This window comes from Labrus bergylta, chromosome 7 (genome assembly GCF_963930695.1).
Source record: "Labrus bergylta chromosome 7, fLabBer1.1, whole genome shotgun sequence".
Taxonomy (NCBI): domain Eukaryota; kingdom Metazoa; phylum Chordata; class Actinopteri; order Labriformes; family Labridae; genus Labrus; species Labrus bergylta.
In genome coordinates this window covers 21,081,107-21,101,793 of record NC_089201.1, presented here as the reverse complement: position 1 = coordinate 21,101,793, position 20,687 = coordinate 21,081,107, and the positions used below count along the sequence as shown (strand labels likewise).

General features: G+C 42.3%; 1 long non-coding RNA gene across 2 annotated transcripts; it reads right to left on the bottom strand.

Annotated features, from left to right (window-relative positions):
* Nucleotides 1–569: 569 nt before the first annotated feature.
* On the bottom strand, nucleotides 570–20,171 carry LOC110004826 (uncharacterized). Of its 2 annotated transcripts, none has more exons than XR_002279042.3 (3): nucleotides 18,562–20,171; nucleotides 11,341–11,438; nucleotides 570–3,195 (listed from the first exon to the last, which is right to left on the bottom strand). It is a non-coding gene; the product is annotated as an uncharacterized lncRNA (long non-coding RNA). The 2 variants fall into 2 exon arrangements; XR_010666686.1 differs by having other exon boundaries at nucleotides 570–5,333; nucleotides 18,562–19,565.
* Between the last annotated feature and the right edge of the window lie 516 nt (nucleotides 20,172–20,687).

Sequence of the window (20,687 nt, the reverse complement as noted above, 5' to 3'; positions counted from 1 at the left end):
TCTCAGACAGTGAAGCATTTCTGACGCCCAAGCTGGCCTGATATCGGTTGGCACTCATCTCTGCATGTAGCTACATATGTGTGTGTGTGTGTGTGTGTGTGTGTGTGTGTGTATTTATATGCACTGTTGCCCAGAGAGAGCGAGAGAGCGAGAGAGCGAGAGAGAGAGAGAGAAACTCTCACACTTGAACCACCATGTGCTGCCATACAGTATGAATCATTGCCGTAGCTCAGGAGGTGAGACCGTGCCATAGCTCTCCATCTTTTCATCTGGGGTTCTGATCGTGTCAGTGCTGCAGGACTGATCAAAGCAGAGGACGAAGGAAGTCACGTCAGGGGGTTTCTCAGACATGTTTCCACAAATTTCTCCAACATTCAACAGACAAAGAGATGTTTGCTTTAGGTTAGTAGACTGGATAAACTGTTCAAAACCAGCTGAAGATTTACTGGAATTTGGATGTTTGTGGTATTTTGTATACATGCAGTCACTCAGTTGCAAAAACTGAAACATTTAAATTGACAGGAACATTCATTCAAGAGCATGAAAAAAATACCAGAGACAAACTGATGCATCATTGAATTTTTTTTTTATTAATTTCAAAGCAAAAGAGTCAAATCAATCAGTACGATACTGAAAAGACTTTACCTGCTCATCCTCTGCTCTTTACACTTCAGCTGGTGGGGTGCCTGTTGTCCTCGAAGCAGGTCGCTCAGGTTCAACTCTAACCCTCAGCTGCTTTCCAACATGATCTCTCTCCCCTCTCCTATCTACATAAAGGCATAGAAGCCCCACAAATCTTAATACATTTCAAGCAGCAAAAAGCAGCCTGGTCCTGAAAGTTGACCTGGTTTTGTTGATTTCTTTTCTATGAATGATGCTGCTTCCTGTTGTCCGTTTGTTGATGTATTGCTGCCCTTCAGGGAAGGCAGTAGGTTGTATAGTTATCTCCTGATTGGGCAAAATCACTACCCTGAAACCACACAACCTACTACCTCACCCCGTTCGAACATCAGAAAGGTCCCATAGGTCAACGCGCTTTGGTCCACCAATTCTGGTAGTTACATACCAACACATTTCATTTCTTATTCTAAATCAACATGTCGTCATACATTTTACACTTTGAAAGATCAACACTCTTAATATCTCTTACTTCCAATGACAGATGACATTACAGTCAGAACTGTAAATTAAATTTATTGGCAAGCATCCGCTTCCTGACAGATTAAAAATACCGCTTACATATATGTCAAAAAGCTGATGTTAGTTGTTTCATTATTATTTCTTAGACCTGATATGATGATGATGATTGGTTGAAGGCTTGTAGCCGCTTCCTGTTAAAGGACAAGCTGTTCACCTGATGACGGTAAACAGGTGACTGGAATCAGAACTTTGCCAATAAATAAGGGTTGTTAAAATACCTGAATTTTAACCTGAGACAAAATACTAGAAAAAAAAACAACTATTTCGATACCTCTTCCGTTACCATGGCAACAAAAATAGAAGCCCTCGACACTCAATACTGGGTAATGTCTTGTTTTCAAATACACAAAACTGCAAGCAAACTCCTGCACAGTCTAAATTGAGCAAACACTTTGGCAACGCTTCGGTACAGAAATTGCAGAAGTATTTAGACGGTGCTCTGTGACTGAAGATCTTTACTTTTTTTTTTTAAAGGTTTGGTCCCTTTTTATACTAATGACAATAAAAACAACAGAGATTGTATCATTTAACAACACTTGGTAGCAAACAGAATCAAAGTCGAACATTTCCACAACCGTACAATACATTTATTTTGGCAAGTTAGACCATGTGCAGGAGTTTGCATGCAACTTTCTGATGAACTAATTTCTCTTAGACGTACCTGTCTTTGAAATAGATCATCAAAACGTAAAAAAAACATGAAAAAAAAACATGAACCTATTGAGCCTGTAGTCTTTTATTGCAAATACTTACGTCAGTCAAATGTTGCAGACTAGTTCTTAGCTGTCTGCAGACAAACAAAGTTCCAGAGTTGATCCAGATCTAAAAGCTTTGACAATGGCGTCTGAAGACATTACAGCCACTTCAGGAAAGACAGTAAGTTGTATAGTTATCTGACAGGAAGGGTATGACCCTAAAACTATACAACCTACTACCTCACCCCAAAGGACAGTCAGTTTAAATAACAAAGTCGTCTCAGGTCCCCATTCAGGCAGGTAATCCGCTTTGACACACCTCGGTGAACACAAAACAGCGGTTATGATTCTCAGAAACACAAACACACACACATGCCAATCTCTCCTCTGGGACACCGGTGTGACAGGACATTTTGTGTTCTGAACACAATGACACAGCCAGGTCAGCCGGTTCATGGCTCAGGCTGAGGAGGGAGGATTCAATAGATTCCGTAAGGTGCATACGCCCCAAACAAATATCACAGCCATTAGATTTTCATATTCAAATCTGAGCTGTACATAACAGGAAGAGTACTGTGACATCCTAATAAAATTCTGAGAACTATTAACATGCAATGTTTCGCATGTTATATACCATTTAAAATAGGCTCAATATGACGATGGCAAATGAAGCTGTTACAATTCAGCATTGGTTGTCAAAAGCAAACAAACATGAATTAAAATGATCACTTTTTTTTCTGCTCTTCATTCTGTTTTACAGTTTATTATGATTATTTATTTATTTCCCCATTACGTACAATATTTGCTTGTAACTTTGACTCTTTTGACCTCTCAAAATGTTATGAATATTACAATATTGGATCAAATAAGTATTTCTTCAGTGGTACACTGAGGAGGAGCTGCTTGTAGAATACAACTGTGTTTCCTACATCTAAGCATTACTTTGACAATAAAAAAGATTGAAAATACCCCCGCCCCCCCAAGCTTCCCCTCGGCTCTCCTTTCTTTTTCTGTCCCGTTTGCGTGGGTTGGAGAGGAGAGTGTTAACGTAAGTGACCTAGTGTTGACGGAGAGCGAGCTAAAGCTAGCTCATATCCTGGTCCCCATGTGTGGAGCAGAGGTGCTGCAGCTGCTGCTGATGTTAATGTTTCTCACCTGCTCTGAAACACACAGCAAAGGAGGGGGGGGGGGGGGGGGAGGGATGGCACACACATCATTTTCCTTCCTTCCTCCATTAGGGTCTCAGATGCCCGTCAGGTGGCCTTGCCTGGAAATCTCCAAGGAGGAAAATCTGTCACGTCTGCAAAAAACAAACAAATACATGGAAGATTTTTTTTAATTCTTGGATGGAAACATATAACCCAGGTTGGCTTACAATCAATGCATGTGGTTATGTGTATTAACTACACTTTGAAGTAGTTCTGTTCAGCTCATACTCGTGTCTACTATGAGAAAACACACCATCCTGCATGTTAAACTGTTTCACAATCTGCAGCACAAAGTCATATCAGGGTGATCTTTGGCAGCACGTACGTACGTACGTAGCTCTACAGTAATATTATTCCATCTGTGAGGACACAACACATGTACAGAATGGTATGTCTTGAGCAGAGAGGCCCCATTGTGTCTACTCAGCGGTGAGTTGCATTATTCAACACTGCTGTACTTACACCACAGCAGTGGATGAGTGGATTGTAAGTATGCACAAGCACACACACACCCTTACTGGTAAATAGACACACAGGGAGAAATACAGGCACTGCAGACAGAGACACACGGACAGAAGGTATAAGGCAACCTACAGAGTGCATACACATACTGTAGGTAGAGAAAGAAACACTAAGTACCACAAGGTGAGCAAACTGTACAGGGACTCCATGACTTTCTAATAGCTTTCATTTAACGCTTATCAGTGCCAAGAACAAACGTACTAATGGCACGTTTGGATAACTGTTTTTTTACATCCTGACTTTACCCAGACCTTTCTCCTGCCAGCCCTCTAGTAAAATGTCCACGTGAAGCCTGGGTGAGCTGATGTGTGAACTCAGCAGGAAATATTCAGGAAACTTCCCCGCGAGTGAGCATGTGGGGTTGTTGACATTTATTTCACGTCACCAGGGGAGCAACTGGTGTGACTGTTGTGCACATAATAAAAGCAGCTTCATACTATGTTTTGTCAGCCAGTGTGTTTATTTTCCACTCTTTACTTGATAGTAGTAGGACTTTGCTTTTTTTCCGCCATCTTTGATGCCTTAAAAACAGCCCCCTCTTCACGCTGTAAGGGACAAGTGTGAATAACAACATGGAACATTTCAGGGACAGGCTGTCCAGAAATTCTCAGCAGTGCATGTTTGAAAAAGAGCTCATAAGTACCTCATAAGGTACAGTAACGACATGGACACGACTTTCTGCACTGCACAGTTCATATCACAGTCTCTATTCCCGCTGAGCAGCCCTGCACAAGAGCTCAGCAATGTGGGTTCCAGACTTCATAAGGTAAGGTCAGGCACAGTGTCCTCTCATGCTGCTGACTGGACATACTTCAATCTAATATAGTAGATGGCTCTGGGGTCCTGACCAGCAGACTGCATGGCCAGGACAGATATTGCTTTCAAGTGAAGCCAACGGCTATCATCCAGTGACAGGGAAGTATTCACACTCACACCCACACAGACACACACAGACACACACACACACACACACACACACACACACACACACACACACACACACACACACACACATACAGCAGAGAAGCAGCACTGTATGCAACGCAAGCAAACACATCCACACAGACATGAACTCTTGTGCACGTTAAGGCCTCTTTATACAGTTATGCAATACCATTTTAAACCCTCATTTACTAACAGATCATCCACCTAAAAGAATTCAGCCTTCTTAAAATTGTGCAGACTCAGCAAACACTTGAAAGCACAGCGTCTGTAACTGATACACTGCTCAGCCTCGCACCTCCATTAGCTGTTTAGAAGGTCTCGAGGTGCAAAGTCCTTCTTTCTGCACCTCATCATCTCATAATGTCACACTCACACAGTAGGACATGCACAGACAAACACATGTATACACAACACACAAAAGCACACACACACACACAAGAATATGTTTCAATGGCATGCCCACATGCACACACATTCACACACAAACATGGAAGAAATACCCTTCATTGTGGGGGAGGGGGGGGAAGGCAAAACATGAAATTCATTTGCCACATCACTTTTTCACACAGCGTTCACGCTTGAAGGCACACACTGCTTAAAGAGCCACTTTAATTCAATCACACTTCAGCCTAAGTGCTACAGAGGCATCAATCAATACTGAAGCTGACTTTCACTGATAGTAAGATGGAGTGGAGTGCTGTAACCTTGTAACAGGATCTTTAGGATTGTGGTTGTCTGTGGTCACTCAGAGCAGCGGAAAATTCTGAAAAAAAGAAGCATGCACTGTTCAAAGAGTATGCATCCCCAATGTCTTTTGATTTTTACTTTGAACACAGAAAAAAAGAAAAAAAGAAGAACTACAAGCAAGCATAGTGACAAACCTAATGCAAAAGAAACTTTTAGTTAACTCAATTTACATGCCAAAATAGAAGTGGAAGGAAGTATAAACTTATAAAAGGTAAGTACACTTCTATCACATTTGGTGTTTTGAGTTGAACAGATTTAATATCTATATCAATTAATATGTTTAAAAAAAAAAAAAGACTGGATGAGAACATCAGAAAATGAAACAAAGCTCATTATTCACAACTAAAGTAATTAAGCACATCCACTGACTGTCTGGTCGAATTAATGACCCAACCAATATGTAAGGTTTTATATTTACAGTGCAAACCTTTGTAATCAGACATGTGGCTGTAACACAGGTCAGGCTATTTTAAAATTTCAAGAACAGGACGTTTGGATCAAATGCCCACTTAGATGTTTGGTTCACTTATTCAGTTTCTGATATGTTTCCTAATTTTGCCAAATTGGCCGTTAATTTTTACATTATATATATATATATATATATATATATACATATATATATATTACTAAAGGTTTCTTGTTCATTTGATGGAACCACACATTGATATTCCCGAATGGACTGGAAGGCATTGGTACCAACCCCCCGTTTTAAAATCGGCACTGATAAAGAAAAATGTATGTACCAATGCAAAGGATGTGCCCACTTACGCTCACACTTCATAAAAGCATTTTAACCTGGAGAGTTGATGAATTTGTCTTTCTGTTGGCTGAGACCTGTTGATGCTATATAAATCTACATAAATACGTCAGTATTCATGCACAGTATATTCTCATTTGTCCTCCTGTTGGATCCCATGTGTGGATTCACTTATATTATGAATTTAGTTATAGAAATAGACAGTTCTGTGTTATCCTCCCTCGTCTATATACCTCTACATATCTGCCTGCTATAAGTACAGTGTTGTCTGGGTGCAGACAGAAGGAATCCAGATAGACATGGTGGAGCATTTATAAAGAGAAGCATGGCTTCTGTGCCCCCCTGACAGCAACACAGCAGGTATGACCCATCTATTTATACCAGGGCCAGGGGAGAGGCAGCGGCGAGAGAAAAGGGGGGAGTGTACAGGAGCAGAGGGATGGGGGGAGGTGGGGGGGTGCAGCATGGGCAGGTCCTGTTACACATGCCAGGGGGGACGGCTGGGGCAAGCCGCTGGGGGATTCTGCTCAAAGTCAGACAGGCTGACCTCGCCGTCACCTCTGCAGGAGGCAGATACCGAGCTCGCAGACCTCGTGCAGAAGAGTGTTTGAATGTAAGTACAGAATATACCTATATGGGCCAAAGCATGCGGCGCCACAGGTAGTGCATGCATACTGTATACATTTGTGTACGTGTAAAAAATGATTCATGCATGATGGAGTGTGTATGTACTATCGCCTACGTGCATAAAATGTGCTTCTGCCTGTCTGCCTATGAGATGAACAGGCCCCGCTGACCCCCCCCAACCCCCATTCATCCTCCTGCAGAACCATAAACATGCCAGGTGAAGCCAGCTGGATTAGGCAGAATGAGCTGAGCCTTTTGCCCCCCCCCCCACTCCCCGACGGGCCCAATCCTTAGAGGTAAAAAAAAAAAAAATGACCCCAATCATTGTAATGATAGGGAATGCAGCAGGGGTCGCCCAGACCACTCAGGCCAACCTTACCAGCTGCTTCTCATATCTCACACACATAGTATACAGTCACATGTGCATAGAGAAACATACACTTGCATGGTAACACTGTGGGATGCACAGCAGGGCGCACAGAAGGGCGCAGGCCTATAGAAAGTTTTACCCAGGAACAACTTTTTGCAAGACACCTTTAAACATAATTCATCTCACAGTTCAGATCACTGTTTCCGTTAATGGCTGGAAATGCCCAAAAGGCACTGAGATCATCGTCAATGTCTGCAATGCAATTAATCACACTATATTAATAACTCGGGTAGACAGAGATATGTTTGAAAATTGTAGAATTTCCCTTTAAACTGATGATTAATGGGAGTCCATATAGGAGTTTCAATTGTAGTTTTGTTTTTCTTTGCTTTGCACATTAACATTATTGAAAGTTGTACACTGAGGCCTTCTTCTTTATCAGCAGATCTTTGCACATGTCTGAACGGCATTTTATGTTTTAACTAGAGGCAGGAAAAACTAATCTGTGTCTTGATCAGATGTATTTAGTGGAACCAGCCTACAGCCCGTGGCTGCTGCTTGACTTTAGGGTTATAAGGTTCATAGCCTAAAAAAAAGAGAAGTGATCAAATAGATGTTTTGTATTCATTACTTCAAGGAAACATTCGTTCACTACTAAGTAGTAAACGAAGTTAATCGTTTTCTTGCAGTAAAAAGTTAGAATTTCTTTGTTTTAAGGAAATCTATACAAAATGTTTTTTTTGAACAAGTCTTCACATTTTAACTTTTTTTCATCTGGGTGTATTGTGATATTTTCCCTCAATGCACTATGCATCAAATATTGTGAACATTTTGCACATGTAGCGATTGAGTCTTCTCTTTCTTTGTGTCCTCCAGCTAATAGAAGCTGCTTAGATGTGCATTGCCATGTGGCTGCTGGTGACCTCTAGGGCCCCCATCTATTAAGAGAAGTCCATAGTCCTGACACGTCTGCATGCCCAGCTCTGCTAAAGCCTGCCTGCAGGGCCCCTTTCAGCTTGGGCAGTGCCCCATCGAGCTGCATCTGTCGCCAGCTATATTTAGAGGGTGGGACAAATACCTTTCTGCCTGGATATGAACTTCAGCTGACGGACAGAGGACCAGAGCAGGCAGACAGGGATCTGTACAGTTTGAGACCTTGAAGAGCATGTTTCCCCCAGGCTACAGCTGCCTGTAGTCCGCCTCTCTACAGTGGTTAGCAGTTACAGCTGACAGCTAGGGCTGTAAATACTGCAAAGTTAGCATTAAAGCAAAGTTAACAGCGGTTATTACTGCCAGCGCTTATAGTTCCAGGACTACAGCCAGAACAACATGAAGAATATACAGTAATGTACTCTGGTAAAGACATTCAATACTTCTCCTTATGTAATAAATAGATTAATTATAGGTTCAGTTTCTGTGGATCTGAATCCCCTTTTAAATATCACTACATTTCTGTCTATAAGCATGGATGTGTGGCAGTGCCAGCGAGGCAGCCAGTGTGTGATATGTGACCATGTTGCAGGGCCATCTGCTCTTTATAACCATAAACAAACGCAGGCAGGCCAGCCTCACAGTATCACTTCCAAGGGGTCTAAGCCGGGGAAATGTATTCATGCTCCGGTCTCTGGGTAGATGCTGAAGAGATATGCCCCAGAAACAAGTTACGGTTATGCAATAGCATTCATAATTCATTCCACAAACACAATATGGAGGCTGCTCTGCCCCGTGTGCAAACACATGGCCAGATTCAGGAGCGGGGTGCCAAAGGGGAGAGAGTGAATTCTGGACTGTAAGTGAAGCCATTGACTGTCTGTCTGCCCGTCTCAATGACAGTTTGACTGTGACAGGCCTAAATAGGCCAGGTCTGCCTGCTGGAAGGACCTCTGCTATATTTTGCACCTAGAATCTCAAACAGTTACATATATGCTGTTTTCCAATATGTCTGCCTCACACTTTTGATCTCCATCATTGATCTATACTAATTAACAAGGTAAAAACATACATGCGTCAAAACTCATTTATGGAACCCTGACAGGCCGATGGTTTGGTGGCTTTGTGGGTCAGTAAGTGCAGAAATCAGTGCATCATAAATAAGCAAATTAACTGTTGCATAATGTGAGCGTGTTCAACAGAGGAATGTAGGACTATTAGAATGTAAAGTTGTGTAAAGTAATCTGGGCAGATGGATTTATTCTGATATAATGTTTGCATTGAAATGGAACTGTTTGTCAAATGACATTTAAATTAAAGTACAACTCTTTAAAAGTCAGCTCTTTAACCACTTGTATTTCTTTTTCTTTCTAATATCGTTTGTACAATATGTTTGCTTTTTAAGGAGGTGTTCATACATCCAACTACCTCAAGAAGTAGGTGCGTAGGGCGACAAACTATTTTACTTGCAAAGAAGAAAATCCTGCACACTACTCTTGCTAAGTATCACCAATTCATAAGAAAAATCACAACGTTTTGTTCCCTCTGAACCTTTGCCAAGAGTGAACACATTTGAAAAAAGGTTCTGAGGGATTTTGTGCGGGATTTTTTTTCTTTTTCAAGTAAAATACTTTTGCAACATGCTGTGACAATTTGCAGTTTTCTGTACATTGAAGATGTAAGTGTCGAAAAACAAGTCAAGCATATAATTACAACCGTGCAGTTATATAATTATGAGCATATCATGAAACAACCATATAATTTATACACAATTCAGTGTTCAGAAGTATTCTTAAAAGCCTTTTTCCATGAACTGTAAATGTGCTGGATAATGGCAGAGAGTCACCGTGCGGGGTGCAGGTAGCGTAGTGGTTAGTGCACCCACGCCCACCCAATGTACGGAGGCTTTAGTCCTCAAAGCGGGCGGCCCAGGTCATTTCCCACACTCTCTCTCTTTTTCTCTCTCCCTGAGTTTAAAACAAAGAAAGTCACCGTGGAACAGATACATATTGGGTTGTTAAACTCCAGACGTTTCAATAAAACATCATTTTTAATGAGTGAATGAAGTGAATACCACACTAATGAAAAACAATAGTCCTCTTTTCCCTGATTTCTATTTAAGTTGGAATGCCAAAATGCCCATGGAGGATTTTTTGTGACTTCAGATCAGTTAAGCAACAGGCTGATCAAGAGTAAAAAAGCAGCAGAAGCAGACACCTACAGTACCAGAGGCTGGATTTAATATCTGTGGTCTTCAGATGAGAGCAGGATTTTAATAACATCTGCACATGTAATCAAATGCCTGGCACATACTGGATTCCAGAGCGGCAGCAGGCGGCTCGCTACAGTAGCTGGAGGTTGTAGGGTGGGGCCCGGGGTTACTAAGTGCATATGATTCACGCACAGTTGGGGCTCAGGCTACAGCTAACAGAGTGCTGTGGTTAGGGTGGAGACAGGTACATGAGCAGATGTTGAAGCTTTACCCGTGTTACTCTGGCTCTGGAGTGCTATAAGTGGGCAGGTTGGGTTGCAATTGGGTGGGTGGGGGGGGGGGGGGCTTGTGAGTGGTGTGGAGGAGAGAGGGAGGGAGGGTGGAAGGGGGTCATGCAGCTGCGGGCCCTGCGAGCACATTGGCCCCCGATGAAGAAAAAAAAAGAAACCGTTGATGGCGTCCACCCAGGGTCAGCCCTCTGAGATGAAGAGCAGGGAAAGACCCGGAGAGTGAGGATGCAGTCGGTCCGCAACAAGTCGGGAAATGTGAAGTTTTCTATCGTCAGTATCGTGTGTCTCCATTTCCCTTTCATTTTCTCCAGCGCCCAGTCGCTCCCTCTTCTCCTCTCCCACTTTCCTCTGTCCCTCTCATTTCGCTACCTGACTACTTTGGCAGTGATTCACAAAATGGCGGCGGGGAGCCTGGAGCCTGGGAGGCAGAGAGAGTGGAAGCCATTTTCTCACAGATACAGAACCCCAGCATGGAGAAGTCAAGACTCCACTTGCCGTAGGGGGGGTGGGGGTGGGTGGGGAACAATTAAGATTTCACCCGTTATTCTCTAAAGATCATTTATTGTTTTGTTTTCGCATTGCACTAACAAGCCATTCTGACCACTTGGCCTTTCAAATGGGATAAAGACACAATACACAGCCATTATGGTTTAATCCACTGCAGGCTCACATTGTATTAAGTGTCAGAGAGAGGAAGGAATATACGTCGATGGAGCCGTTAAATAGAATGTGTATTACAGATGTCTAATTACAGATTTCATCTCATTAAATGAAACCACATTACAAAACATCGTTAAATAACAGCACATTAAATGTATGATACATTATGGTACTTACGATGCAGCTGTTATCATCAGCCAATCTGTCTGTCTGTGATTTCACTTGTTGGTCGAATTGTTTTGTCCCTGTGGCCGAAGTCAAACCCATCTCACTGCCTACGAGAGAGAGAGAGAGAGAGAGAGAGAGAGAGAGCAAGGGAGAGAGACAGAGAGTGAGAACTGAGACATTCACAGGGAAAGTAACAGACAACAATAGAGAGACGCAGAAAACAGAGAGGGTGATCATCTGCAGAGCCGCCAGCAGCAGCAGCAGCAGCAGCAGCAGAGGGCTGCAGCGTCTCATCTCTGTTTGCCTGTTTACTAATAAGCTCACCCCACGGTCTCGCCTGGCCACGGAAACTCATTAGTGCAACATGTAACATGCCGCACCCTCTCTTTACCGACCTGTACAGCAGCCAACTCACTCTGCCACATGCTCACCCAACACCAACACACGAGGCCTTGGCCTTCGCACCCACTCGCTGCATAACGTGCAAAAAAAAAACCCACTCTGGCATGCCGAACGGCGGGTGTCATGTGCGTGGGCAACGTGGTGCATATGCGTGTGCTTGTGAGCGTCATAAGCGTTTTTTTTTTCTTTTTTTCCCCCTGATCATGCGGCACAGTATGTTCGCGTTCACACATGTATAGACTGCGCTGCGTTAATGTTCGAGGCTGCTTTTGACACCTGCCCGTGTCGCTCTGCGCACAAATGTGGGCGCGTGAGGCACGGACCGTTGTGTTGAGGTGAAATGAAAAGGAAATCAAACGCAGCAAATGAAATCTAAGGAAGCTGAAAAATACAGAAAGGCGATAGAGAAAATGTGAGGAGGATTATTATTTTTTTGTCCTTCTGCAGACCAAGGGAGGACGCAGCCAATTACAGGCCTCCGCTCAGTGTGGCGGTGGCTGATGAAGGGTGATAATTCTGTACAAGGACGCTAATTGCAGCGCAGGACACTGCCTTGGTGGGGAAGGGTCTTTTATATACTGTTTTTAACGTTTGTAATTGCAGTGCAGAGCCTTGGAGTGCAGCCAGCACATGTTTACGGGCTCATGAGTAACCCAACTCCTCCAGCCCGTGGAGGGAGATTCATGTCCGAGCTGTGCACTCGCTGCACTCTGTGTGTGGGTGTGTGGGTGTGTGTGTGTGTGTGTGTGTGTGTGTTGTTTGTGTGTGTATGCATGTTGATGACTCATGACGCCTGGGCGAGTATGTGCAGAGGGGATAGTATCAAATATTTTAGTGAGTAACCAAGACGGAAAAGCTGCAAGTAGAGTTCTGCATGTCACTTTCAACACACATACATTAAAAGTACGACAGTATTACGAAATGTTTTCTTTGGATTATTCAAGCTGAAATTTGGACGTGTTGTCTTTGGTGATAAATCATGGAATACTATCACATAACAGTGTAAACAGGAGGGCCCTGAATATATGACTGAACTACACTGAAAGTGAGAGCTACAGTTGTAGAAACTGCAGTCAAATCAGTCAAAGAAAAACATAGGTGATGATATATCAAAACCCACACAGGATATTTAATTTTTCCGTACAGAAATAGGAAACCCAAAGACACATCTGAGCCAGCGAATCACTGAATGTAGCCAATATAACTCCGTTCCGCGCAGATAAACAGTGAGAACGAGATGAGAGGCGGGGGTTAGGATTTACAGTATTTTGATAGACGAAGAGTTGCAGGCGAGGCCTTTTCAACACTCCTAACTCCGACTCCGAGTGGAACAATCCTGCTGATCGTGCAGTTTTTTTTTTTTTTTCTATGACTAAAATTGCCTTGGCGACAGCAGAGGCCAAAAAAGCTGAAGAGAAATATATGAGCACTGGAAAAGAAAAGTTGAGTGGGCGCAGCTCCTCGGCGTTATCTGGAATATCGCTTTGCCTGGCAGGTACATAAAACAAGTATCTATGTGGATGATGTGTGCAGAGAGAGACACTCACGCAGGGATACTGCAGAGCATAAAAACTGAGTCTCTACAACACACTGAACACGCAAGTGTTTAGAAGCAAAGAAAACTTCAAAATGATTTTGAAAGATCTGGTTGCTCGGAAGAAACTTCAGAAAATCCCTTCAGAATGTTTATTTAAATACTAAGTATTTCGTAATAGAATTGTTGCGCAGTAAACATAAAGGACCATAGGACTCGGGTAAATAAACTCTTTAAAAAAGTACACCATGACCTCAGCCAAAGGGCCCATAATGCACTGCAACCAGGTGATAGCTGCAGGTTTTGATCCAGGACGTCAAAGAGGAAGGAAAATCTGCATCATCTGTCATCCTTTTGAAACTCTCCCCTGGTCCAATATTATGTCATTACGACTGTGCTCAGCGTCTCTGTGGAGTCGCTGTGGTTTTGAGGATAAATCACATGTGACACTCCAAGCTGACGTCCTGATTAATACGGGGAGAATAAAATGGCCCCCCGATTCTCAGCAGTAGACGCGATGAAGGAATAATGGCTTCTGTGTATGGACAGAGAAGTGAGGGAAAGCAGGTTCGGGGGCTTTGCTGTGTGTGTGTGTGTGTGTGTGTGTGTTTTTTGTCCAGCCTCTCTCCTCTGTTTTCAGGCCTGGCCTACTTCCTACTGTACTGTACTGACGAGCTGACCCTGTATGAGAGCAACACGGCCTGTAGTGGCCACTGTGGATCCACTCATCTGCTCTCCCACACTCACAGAACATGAGGGCAAAGAGGGGGCCTGGGGAGATCCTACCACGGAGACCCGTACTAGACGGACTGCAGTTCACCTCGAATGGGTTTTGAACAGCTTAATCCTGCTCACTGAAGACTGATGAATTAAAGCTGAAAGCAGATGAGACTTTGCTTCTGTGAGATATACACAATTTTCCCCACAGGTTTTTTTTTTTTTTTTGCAAAGTGGACTGCACCCTTTACGTGTGCCAGGCTTACAAAGTGGGACATTTCAATCCTGATCCATTTCCACAAGCGGTGATGACCTGCTCATGCTAACCTGCTGCATGCTACGTTCCACCACTGTTGATCAGTAAATATTAACGACTTTTATTTTATACCCTATTAACTTATCCTCCACATGCGTTATATATCACTGCAGATTTTCTTTTCAGTGGTTGACATAAAGGAAATGAGTGTTTAATTCATTTAATTAGAAAAATCTGAGCAGGAACTACAAAATGTTCGTTTTATACGTGCAAACATAATTACTACCTAAACAATATCATGTTTAAAATGATTTTTTTTTTACGTTTCCAAGGTGATGCATTAAGTATGCTCTTCATTGAATTCTAAAGAAACATGGATTGGGTGATGTGTCTGTTTCTGATAAAAGCTTAAAGTTCCATCTTTAAATGTCTACATTTCTAATCTTTTGGCCTTGAGCAGCAATACTTGTGTCTCATGTTCAGGCAAAAAAAAAAACAACAACCAAAAAAACGTATTTCTTTGACTTTAAAATCCAATTGAAATCCAATTTATCGAAATTAAAAGAATACATAAGCGTCAGGGATTAAATATACAGAAAATAAAAAGCTAGTAGATTGGAGGCAGCACAAAATCCTCCTGCAGGACTACACACATGCATTTGTAGAACATGCAGCACAGTCAGGACTGTATGTCAATCAAAACCCTGAGCGTGACATGCTGGATCATTTATGTCCCTAAAACAGCACACTGGGACCGTTTTTAGCAGGAGAAATAAAAGAGGCTGGGTTCCTATGGCAGACAAACTATATTTACAGCGAGTGCTCACTTGGCCCCCATTCACCACTCCAATCTGGATTTCATATTAGCCAGGAGGAAATTGGACGGAATTCACAACATCACAGCGCGCTCATAAATGAAAGAAAATCACATAATCTTAAATACTGATTTATCCACTTAACAAATGAAGCAGTGTATTGGTGGCTTATGGCTGTGTTGTACTGGTGGGTGACTCACTGCGCTGGTAAGAATACACTGAGCACTGGCACATGACCTAAACCACACACTCACACTTCAAAAGTATCTGGCAGAATTACTCAGATCTGCAGACATACAGCAGTCTATGCAGAGCTGATACACCACACATGACCATATTAATCTAGAGGCGGGGGGAAGGGGATTTCTAGAAAGCAAAAATAATCCCTTTTTATTGCCGTTTAGATCACACGATGAATCAACAATTTCACTCATTTAGTTTGAAATTGTCTCATATATGTTCTGTGATTTAAGTTTTTTTTCCTTCTATTTTCAGAACAAATTTGCTCCTTTAAACTTAAAGAAGTCCAGCAGTGGTGCTCGGGTGTGCTTTTTTTTTAACATGAGTCTAAAGTATGAAGAGTTAATTATGAGGTAAAAAATAAACGCTGTGAATTGTAGATTGAGATAATTCGAAAAATAAATGCAATAAAGAGTGTGACATCGCATCAAATGATAAATAATAATAACCACATCGTTAGTACATTTTGTATTCAAATACGAAAAAAAAGCAAAAATAGAAATAATGCCAATATTTAGAATTTCTTTGAATAAAAATCTTCAGTGTGAATAATCCAGCTAGCAAGTTATGGAAACACACACATGCATCTTCTTACACACACACACACACACACACACGCATCTTCTTTCACTCACACACACACGCACATGAACACCCAGAGCATTTTCATTGTTTTCTGTGGCCTCACCAAGATGATCTGTTTATAAAAATATAAATTAATCTCATCATAAACTGTATTTATATTTAGTTTATATTTCTCTGGTATATAACCTGATACACTCCACAATCTTCATTAACAACACTTTTTCTCTCCCTCTAAAGTTTATGACACAACTTTTATAAGTTCTGATAAGAGTTCAGTCTTAAAATAAACCTGATGGGATTTAAATATTCTGTGGTTTTTTTAAATGTTCACATGAACTATAATTCATTTTAAATTAAATCTCAGATATGTCTAAATGGAAAACTAGTTTTACAAAGCACATTCAAAAATAACCTTTGTGCGAAAGACAAAGAAAAAATTAGCTTTTGTACAAACCTCAATCACATTAACAATAATTTCTTTAATTCTTTTGAAACTCTTAAGAGCTGTCGTTTTTGAAACAGGGTTAGTGCTAATAAAAGCAACAAAATCTTATGAGGTGTTTTCATGTCGAATTCTTTTCCTCTTCTACTTTTTGAACCTATTCGCTTTTGAAAGCACATTATGAAGGAAACGCTGGTTTAATATACAATTTCATTTAATAATGAATTCACCACTCAAGTCCGAGGCCGAGGTCAAGTTCAAGTTCAAGAACATGTCGTCCAAGTTCTGGCCCGCTGTTTCATTCAGCTCAGCTCATCACAAACTAAGGACAAATATTTATAAATATATAATCCCCCCGTAAAGTTAATTAAATATACTTAAAAAATCTACCAAAGAAGCACTTTTAACCGTTTTTTTAAAAACACACCAGATCATGAGAACACACACACACACACACAAACACACACACACACACACACACACACACACACTTACAAGGCAGAAAAGAAAACAAAAATAAAAACGTGTTCACAATTAAAGAAAGAGTAATCATCCTCCATGAGGTCATTCATGATATTATACATATGAAGACGTTTGTTTGATTGTGTACATTTTTCCTTTCTGTGTGTGTGTGTGTGTGTGTGTGTGTGTGTGTGTGTGTGTGTGTGTGTGTGTGTGTGTGTGTGTGTGTGTGTGTGTGTGTGTGTGTGTGTGTGTGTGTGTGTGTGTGTGTGTCCTGTTATTGTCTCTGCTAACTGTAAAGCTTTAGTATATCTAAAGTTGGACTCTAAACGTCTCACTGTGGGCTGAACCAGGCCGCCGGTTCGTACAGGTATAGACTTTTACACGGAGAGTAAATCGTGCAGCCCCTCAGCAGCCGGCCATCTGCCTTCTCTACATGCAACCTTCCCCTGGACTCCTGCCACCCACTGCCAACAGGGCCTGAGGGGTGGAGCAGTGTGATACTCTGCCAGCCAAAAACCATGTGTCCACTGCTGGTTAGGCACAGCTTATATTCATATGACTGAACATAATCACCTGTGTATGGAAAAGGTCGATGTAGATCCTGAATCACGTTAAAACAAAAGTTTGGCTTTACCCATCAAAGAAACTCACTTTCTTTTTTCTACACACCCTGACGACGGGGTGAAAAATGTTGGAAAATGTATAAAAGCAAGAGCACAAAAAGACCAAGAGTTCAACTTTTTTTCAGGTTAAAAAAAGGCAAATTAATTGTTATAAATAGTCCCAGCAGTTTTAATTAACTACCTCTTTTTCTTTTGCATCCAGCATATTTTACTTATGAATTAACGTTTACGTTTACAGACAAAGAAGAAAGATTGCCACAAAAAAAGAACAATTCATGACAAATCACAGATCTATATCTAGTGTGTTTGAGGGAATGCTTTAAGACTGCGAACACATCTTGCTTCTTTGAATAAGAGAATGTTTTTTCTGTTCATCGATATCATTACCAAAGCAAGCTGAGGAGTATTTTCAGAAACTGAAATTTAACCACGCAAAAAACATAAATCTTGTGAAAACCTGTCTTCAAAGAAATACGACAAACAAGAAACGACGTGATGACCATTACAATGAGGTGTTTGAAAGCAAAGTGCCTGAAATTGGGAAAGCGATGAACTGCTTTAAATTTATTTGAGATTTCGTCTTCTTGCAAAAAACGCGATCTTAACGATTATAACGCAAAAAACTTTAAATTTGAAAAGACATAAAGAAATATAGAGTATTCTCGTAGAAAAACAGCTCATGGTCGAGCTTTATGCAAACATTCTAAAGATCAAAATGCTCAGAACACGTACGTCTCTTCATACAGCACACAGTAAGCCCGCACCACATCACTCACATGAAATACCTCCACAATCGAGGCCTTCCACTCATCCACTGATTACCATCAAGCAGGATTATCCAGGCTGCAATCAAACTGCTATTAATAACTTTTGGTTTTGCATTGCTAAAAATGACAAAAAGGGTTTTGAGAAGTTAACGCAGAGCTAAAAAGTTAAGAAAAAAAACGCTTGGTGGCCTTTTGTATGTGTTGTGCTCCTGAACTATATGCGCATGTACGGTTTTATATCAGATGTATTAATGTGCGCTCTGAGTGAAAAAGAAACTTTGATGAAGAAGAATTGCGTCAATGTTTAATTATATATATTTGGAAAAACATAAAGATAGATGTTCGTTAAAACCGTGCACACAAATAAAGGCTGATTTTACTCACCAAATTTTAGATCAAAGATGGTAAATGTCCGGCCGGGACAAGAAACTTGCCACTTCTTTCTGCTGTGTTCCACTTCTCTGTTAAGAAGAGGAGAAAGCTCCCACTCGGTGTTTCTTGTAAGACCCAGTGATTTAACTCAGACTGTCTCCTCCACAGCTCAGCCTCAGTCCCAACTCCAGCTTCAGTCCCAGCCTCAATCTCAGCTCCAGACTCTCTCTCTCTCTCTCTCTCTCTCTCTCTCTCTCTCTCTCTCTCCCCCTCTCTCTCTCTCTCGCTCTCTCTCTCTCTCTCTCTCTTTCAGCCCAGCCAGTCTGAGCCTCGAGCTCGGGGCTGCACGGCTCGCCTGCCACCAGCTACGTCCACGTCTGCTGAGGCCTGAAACAATAGGAGGCCATGAGGCTGTCTGCAGAGCTCCAGCTCAGCCGGTCTGCTAGTTAACAAGTCTCTGAATGAGGAATGTTAGCAAACAGACAAATAGCATGTCTGTTGCATGCAAATAGCACAACCAGTCCAGTCACAGCCTCGGCTGGGCGCATGAATAATGCAGCAGTCTATATGCTGCTCTCACACATTACTCCCTCACTCTTACAGAATGAAATGCCTTCACTAGAATTAGTGTGGCAAAGTGTTCATACCTCTGCCTCACCAGCGGCCTAGGTCAGAGATATTAGATTATAAACTTCATCCTAACATGATATAATCGCACAAAGTGTCGATGTAGAAACATATCATGCAGGAATAACGCGGAAACTCCGCCGAAACTGTTCGAAATGTCGCAAAAATTACAAAATTTTGTCCTCTTTTTGCCTTTTAATGTCTTTTGTTTGCAGTTGGCACCTGTCCCAGATTGAGCTCCGGATCAGCACACCACTCAGTCTCCTTTTAGGAGAGCCAGTCAGTGTGAAAGAGAAAGAACAAGAGAGAGCGAGAGCCCGAGAAAGAGAGGGAGAGGACATGGAGAGGAAATAGAAGGAGAGACAGGGAGTAAAGACGAAGGAGGTGCTGCACTTCACACCAGTCTCTGGGGTGATGAAGGACATGTCTTAAAAACACAGTGTGAAACGCTCAGACACTGGACGCATTCTCTGCTCATCATCCACAGTGGTCACTCGGACCACGAGCCCACCAAAGCCGGTTTCCCCAGCAAGAAATGGCGCCCCGACGCTCCAGGTGGAACAAGGCCCATCACATGGCAATACGCCTCTCTGACGAATTTCCGTCCCAAAAAAAAAAAAAAGAAGCGAAATAAAATAAATATAGCTAAAAAGCAAAGAGCCAGTGAAAAAATAGGAAGACGCAGTTCATTTTTAAAGAAAAATAACGGAGATCGGAAGAAAGAGCGGAAAAATCCAAAGTGATGCAAAAAAGAATGCGCCAAAAGTAAGAAAAGGCCCCTGAAAGCAACTTGTTGCCAGGTTTTGCAGAGCTGCTGTGCAGCTTGTTGGAGGCAGAGGGTTAAAATCCAGCAAGTAGTGAGTGAAAAAAGAAAAAGCTCCGTCTATGGAAGGGCGGGCTGTGGGGAGGCCCTGACTGTAGAAATAGCAGCAGACTTTTTTTTTTTTTTTCCCTCGCAGAGCTGAAGTCTCCCCCTTGCGTGTGGCTGGAGCAGAAAGAGGGGAGCAAGCGAAGCCCAGGGAGAAAAATGAGAGAGAGAGAGAGAGAGAGGGAAGAGAGAGAGAGAGGGAGGGAGAGAGAGAGAGAGAGAGAGCGAGCGAGCGAGGGAGAGAGAAAAAGGAAGAGAGGAGGAGACAGCGAGCTCACATTGAAGGGGGGGGAAATGCTCCGCTGATGATGAAATAGGAGGTGCGGTGGAGCGCGCGAACCAGTCACTTTTTCATCACATGTCCAACACGGCAAGAAACTGTATTTGCACTGGAGACATGGAGGGGGGGCGGGGGGTGAAGGGAGAGCACAAGATAGGTGGGAGACAGAGACACAGAAGGAAAGAGAGAGAGAGAGAGAGAGAGCGAGAGAGAGAGAGAGAGAGAGAGAGAGAGTGGGAGGGTGGAAAGCACTAAATGTGGGAGGGGTGGAGGAGGACACAGAAATCCACTCCTCTTGTAGTGTGCGCAGACTCAGTGCACACACCCACACGCCATACTGGGATACACTCTGCACTACCTCAG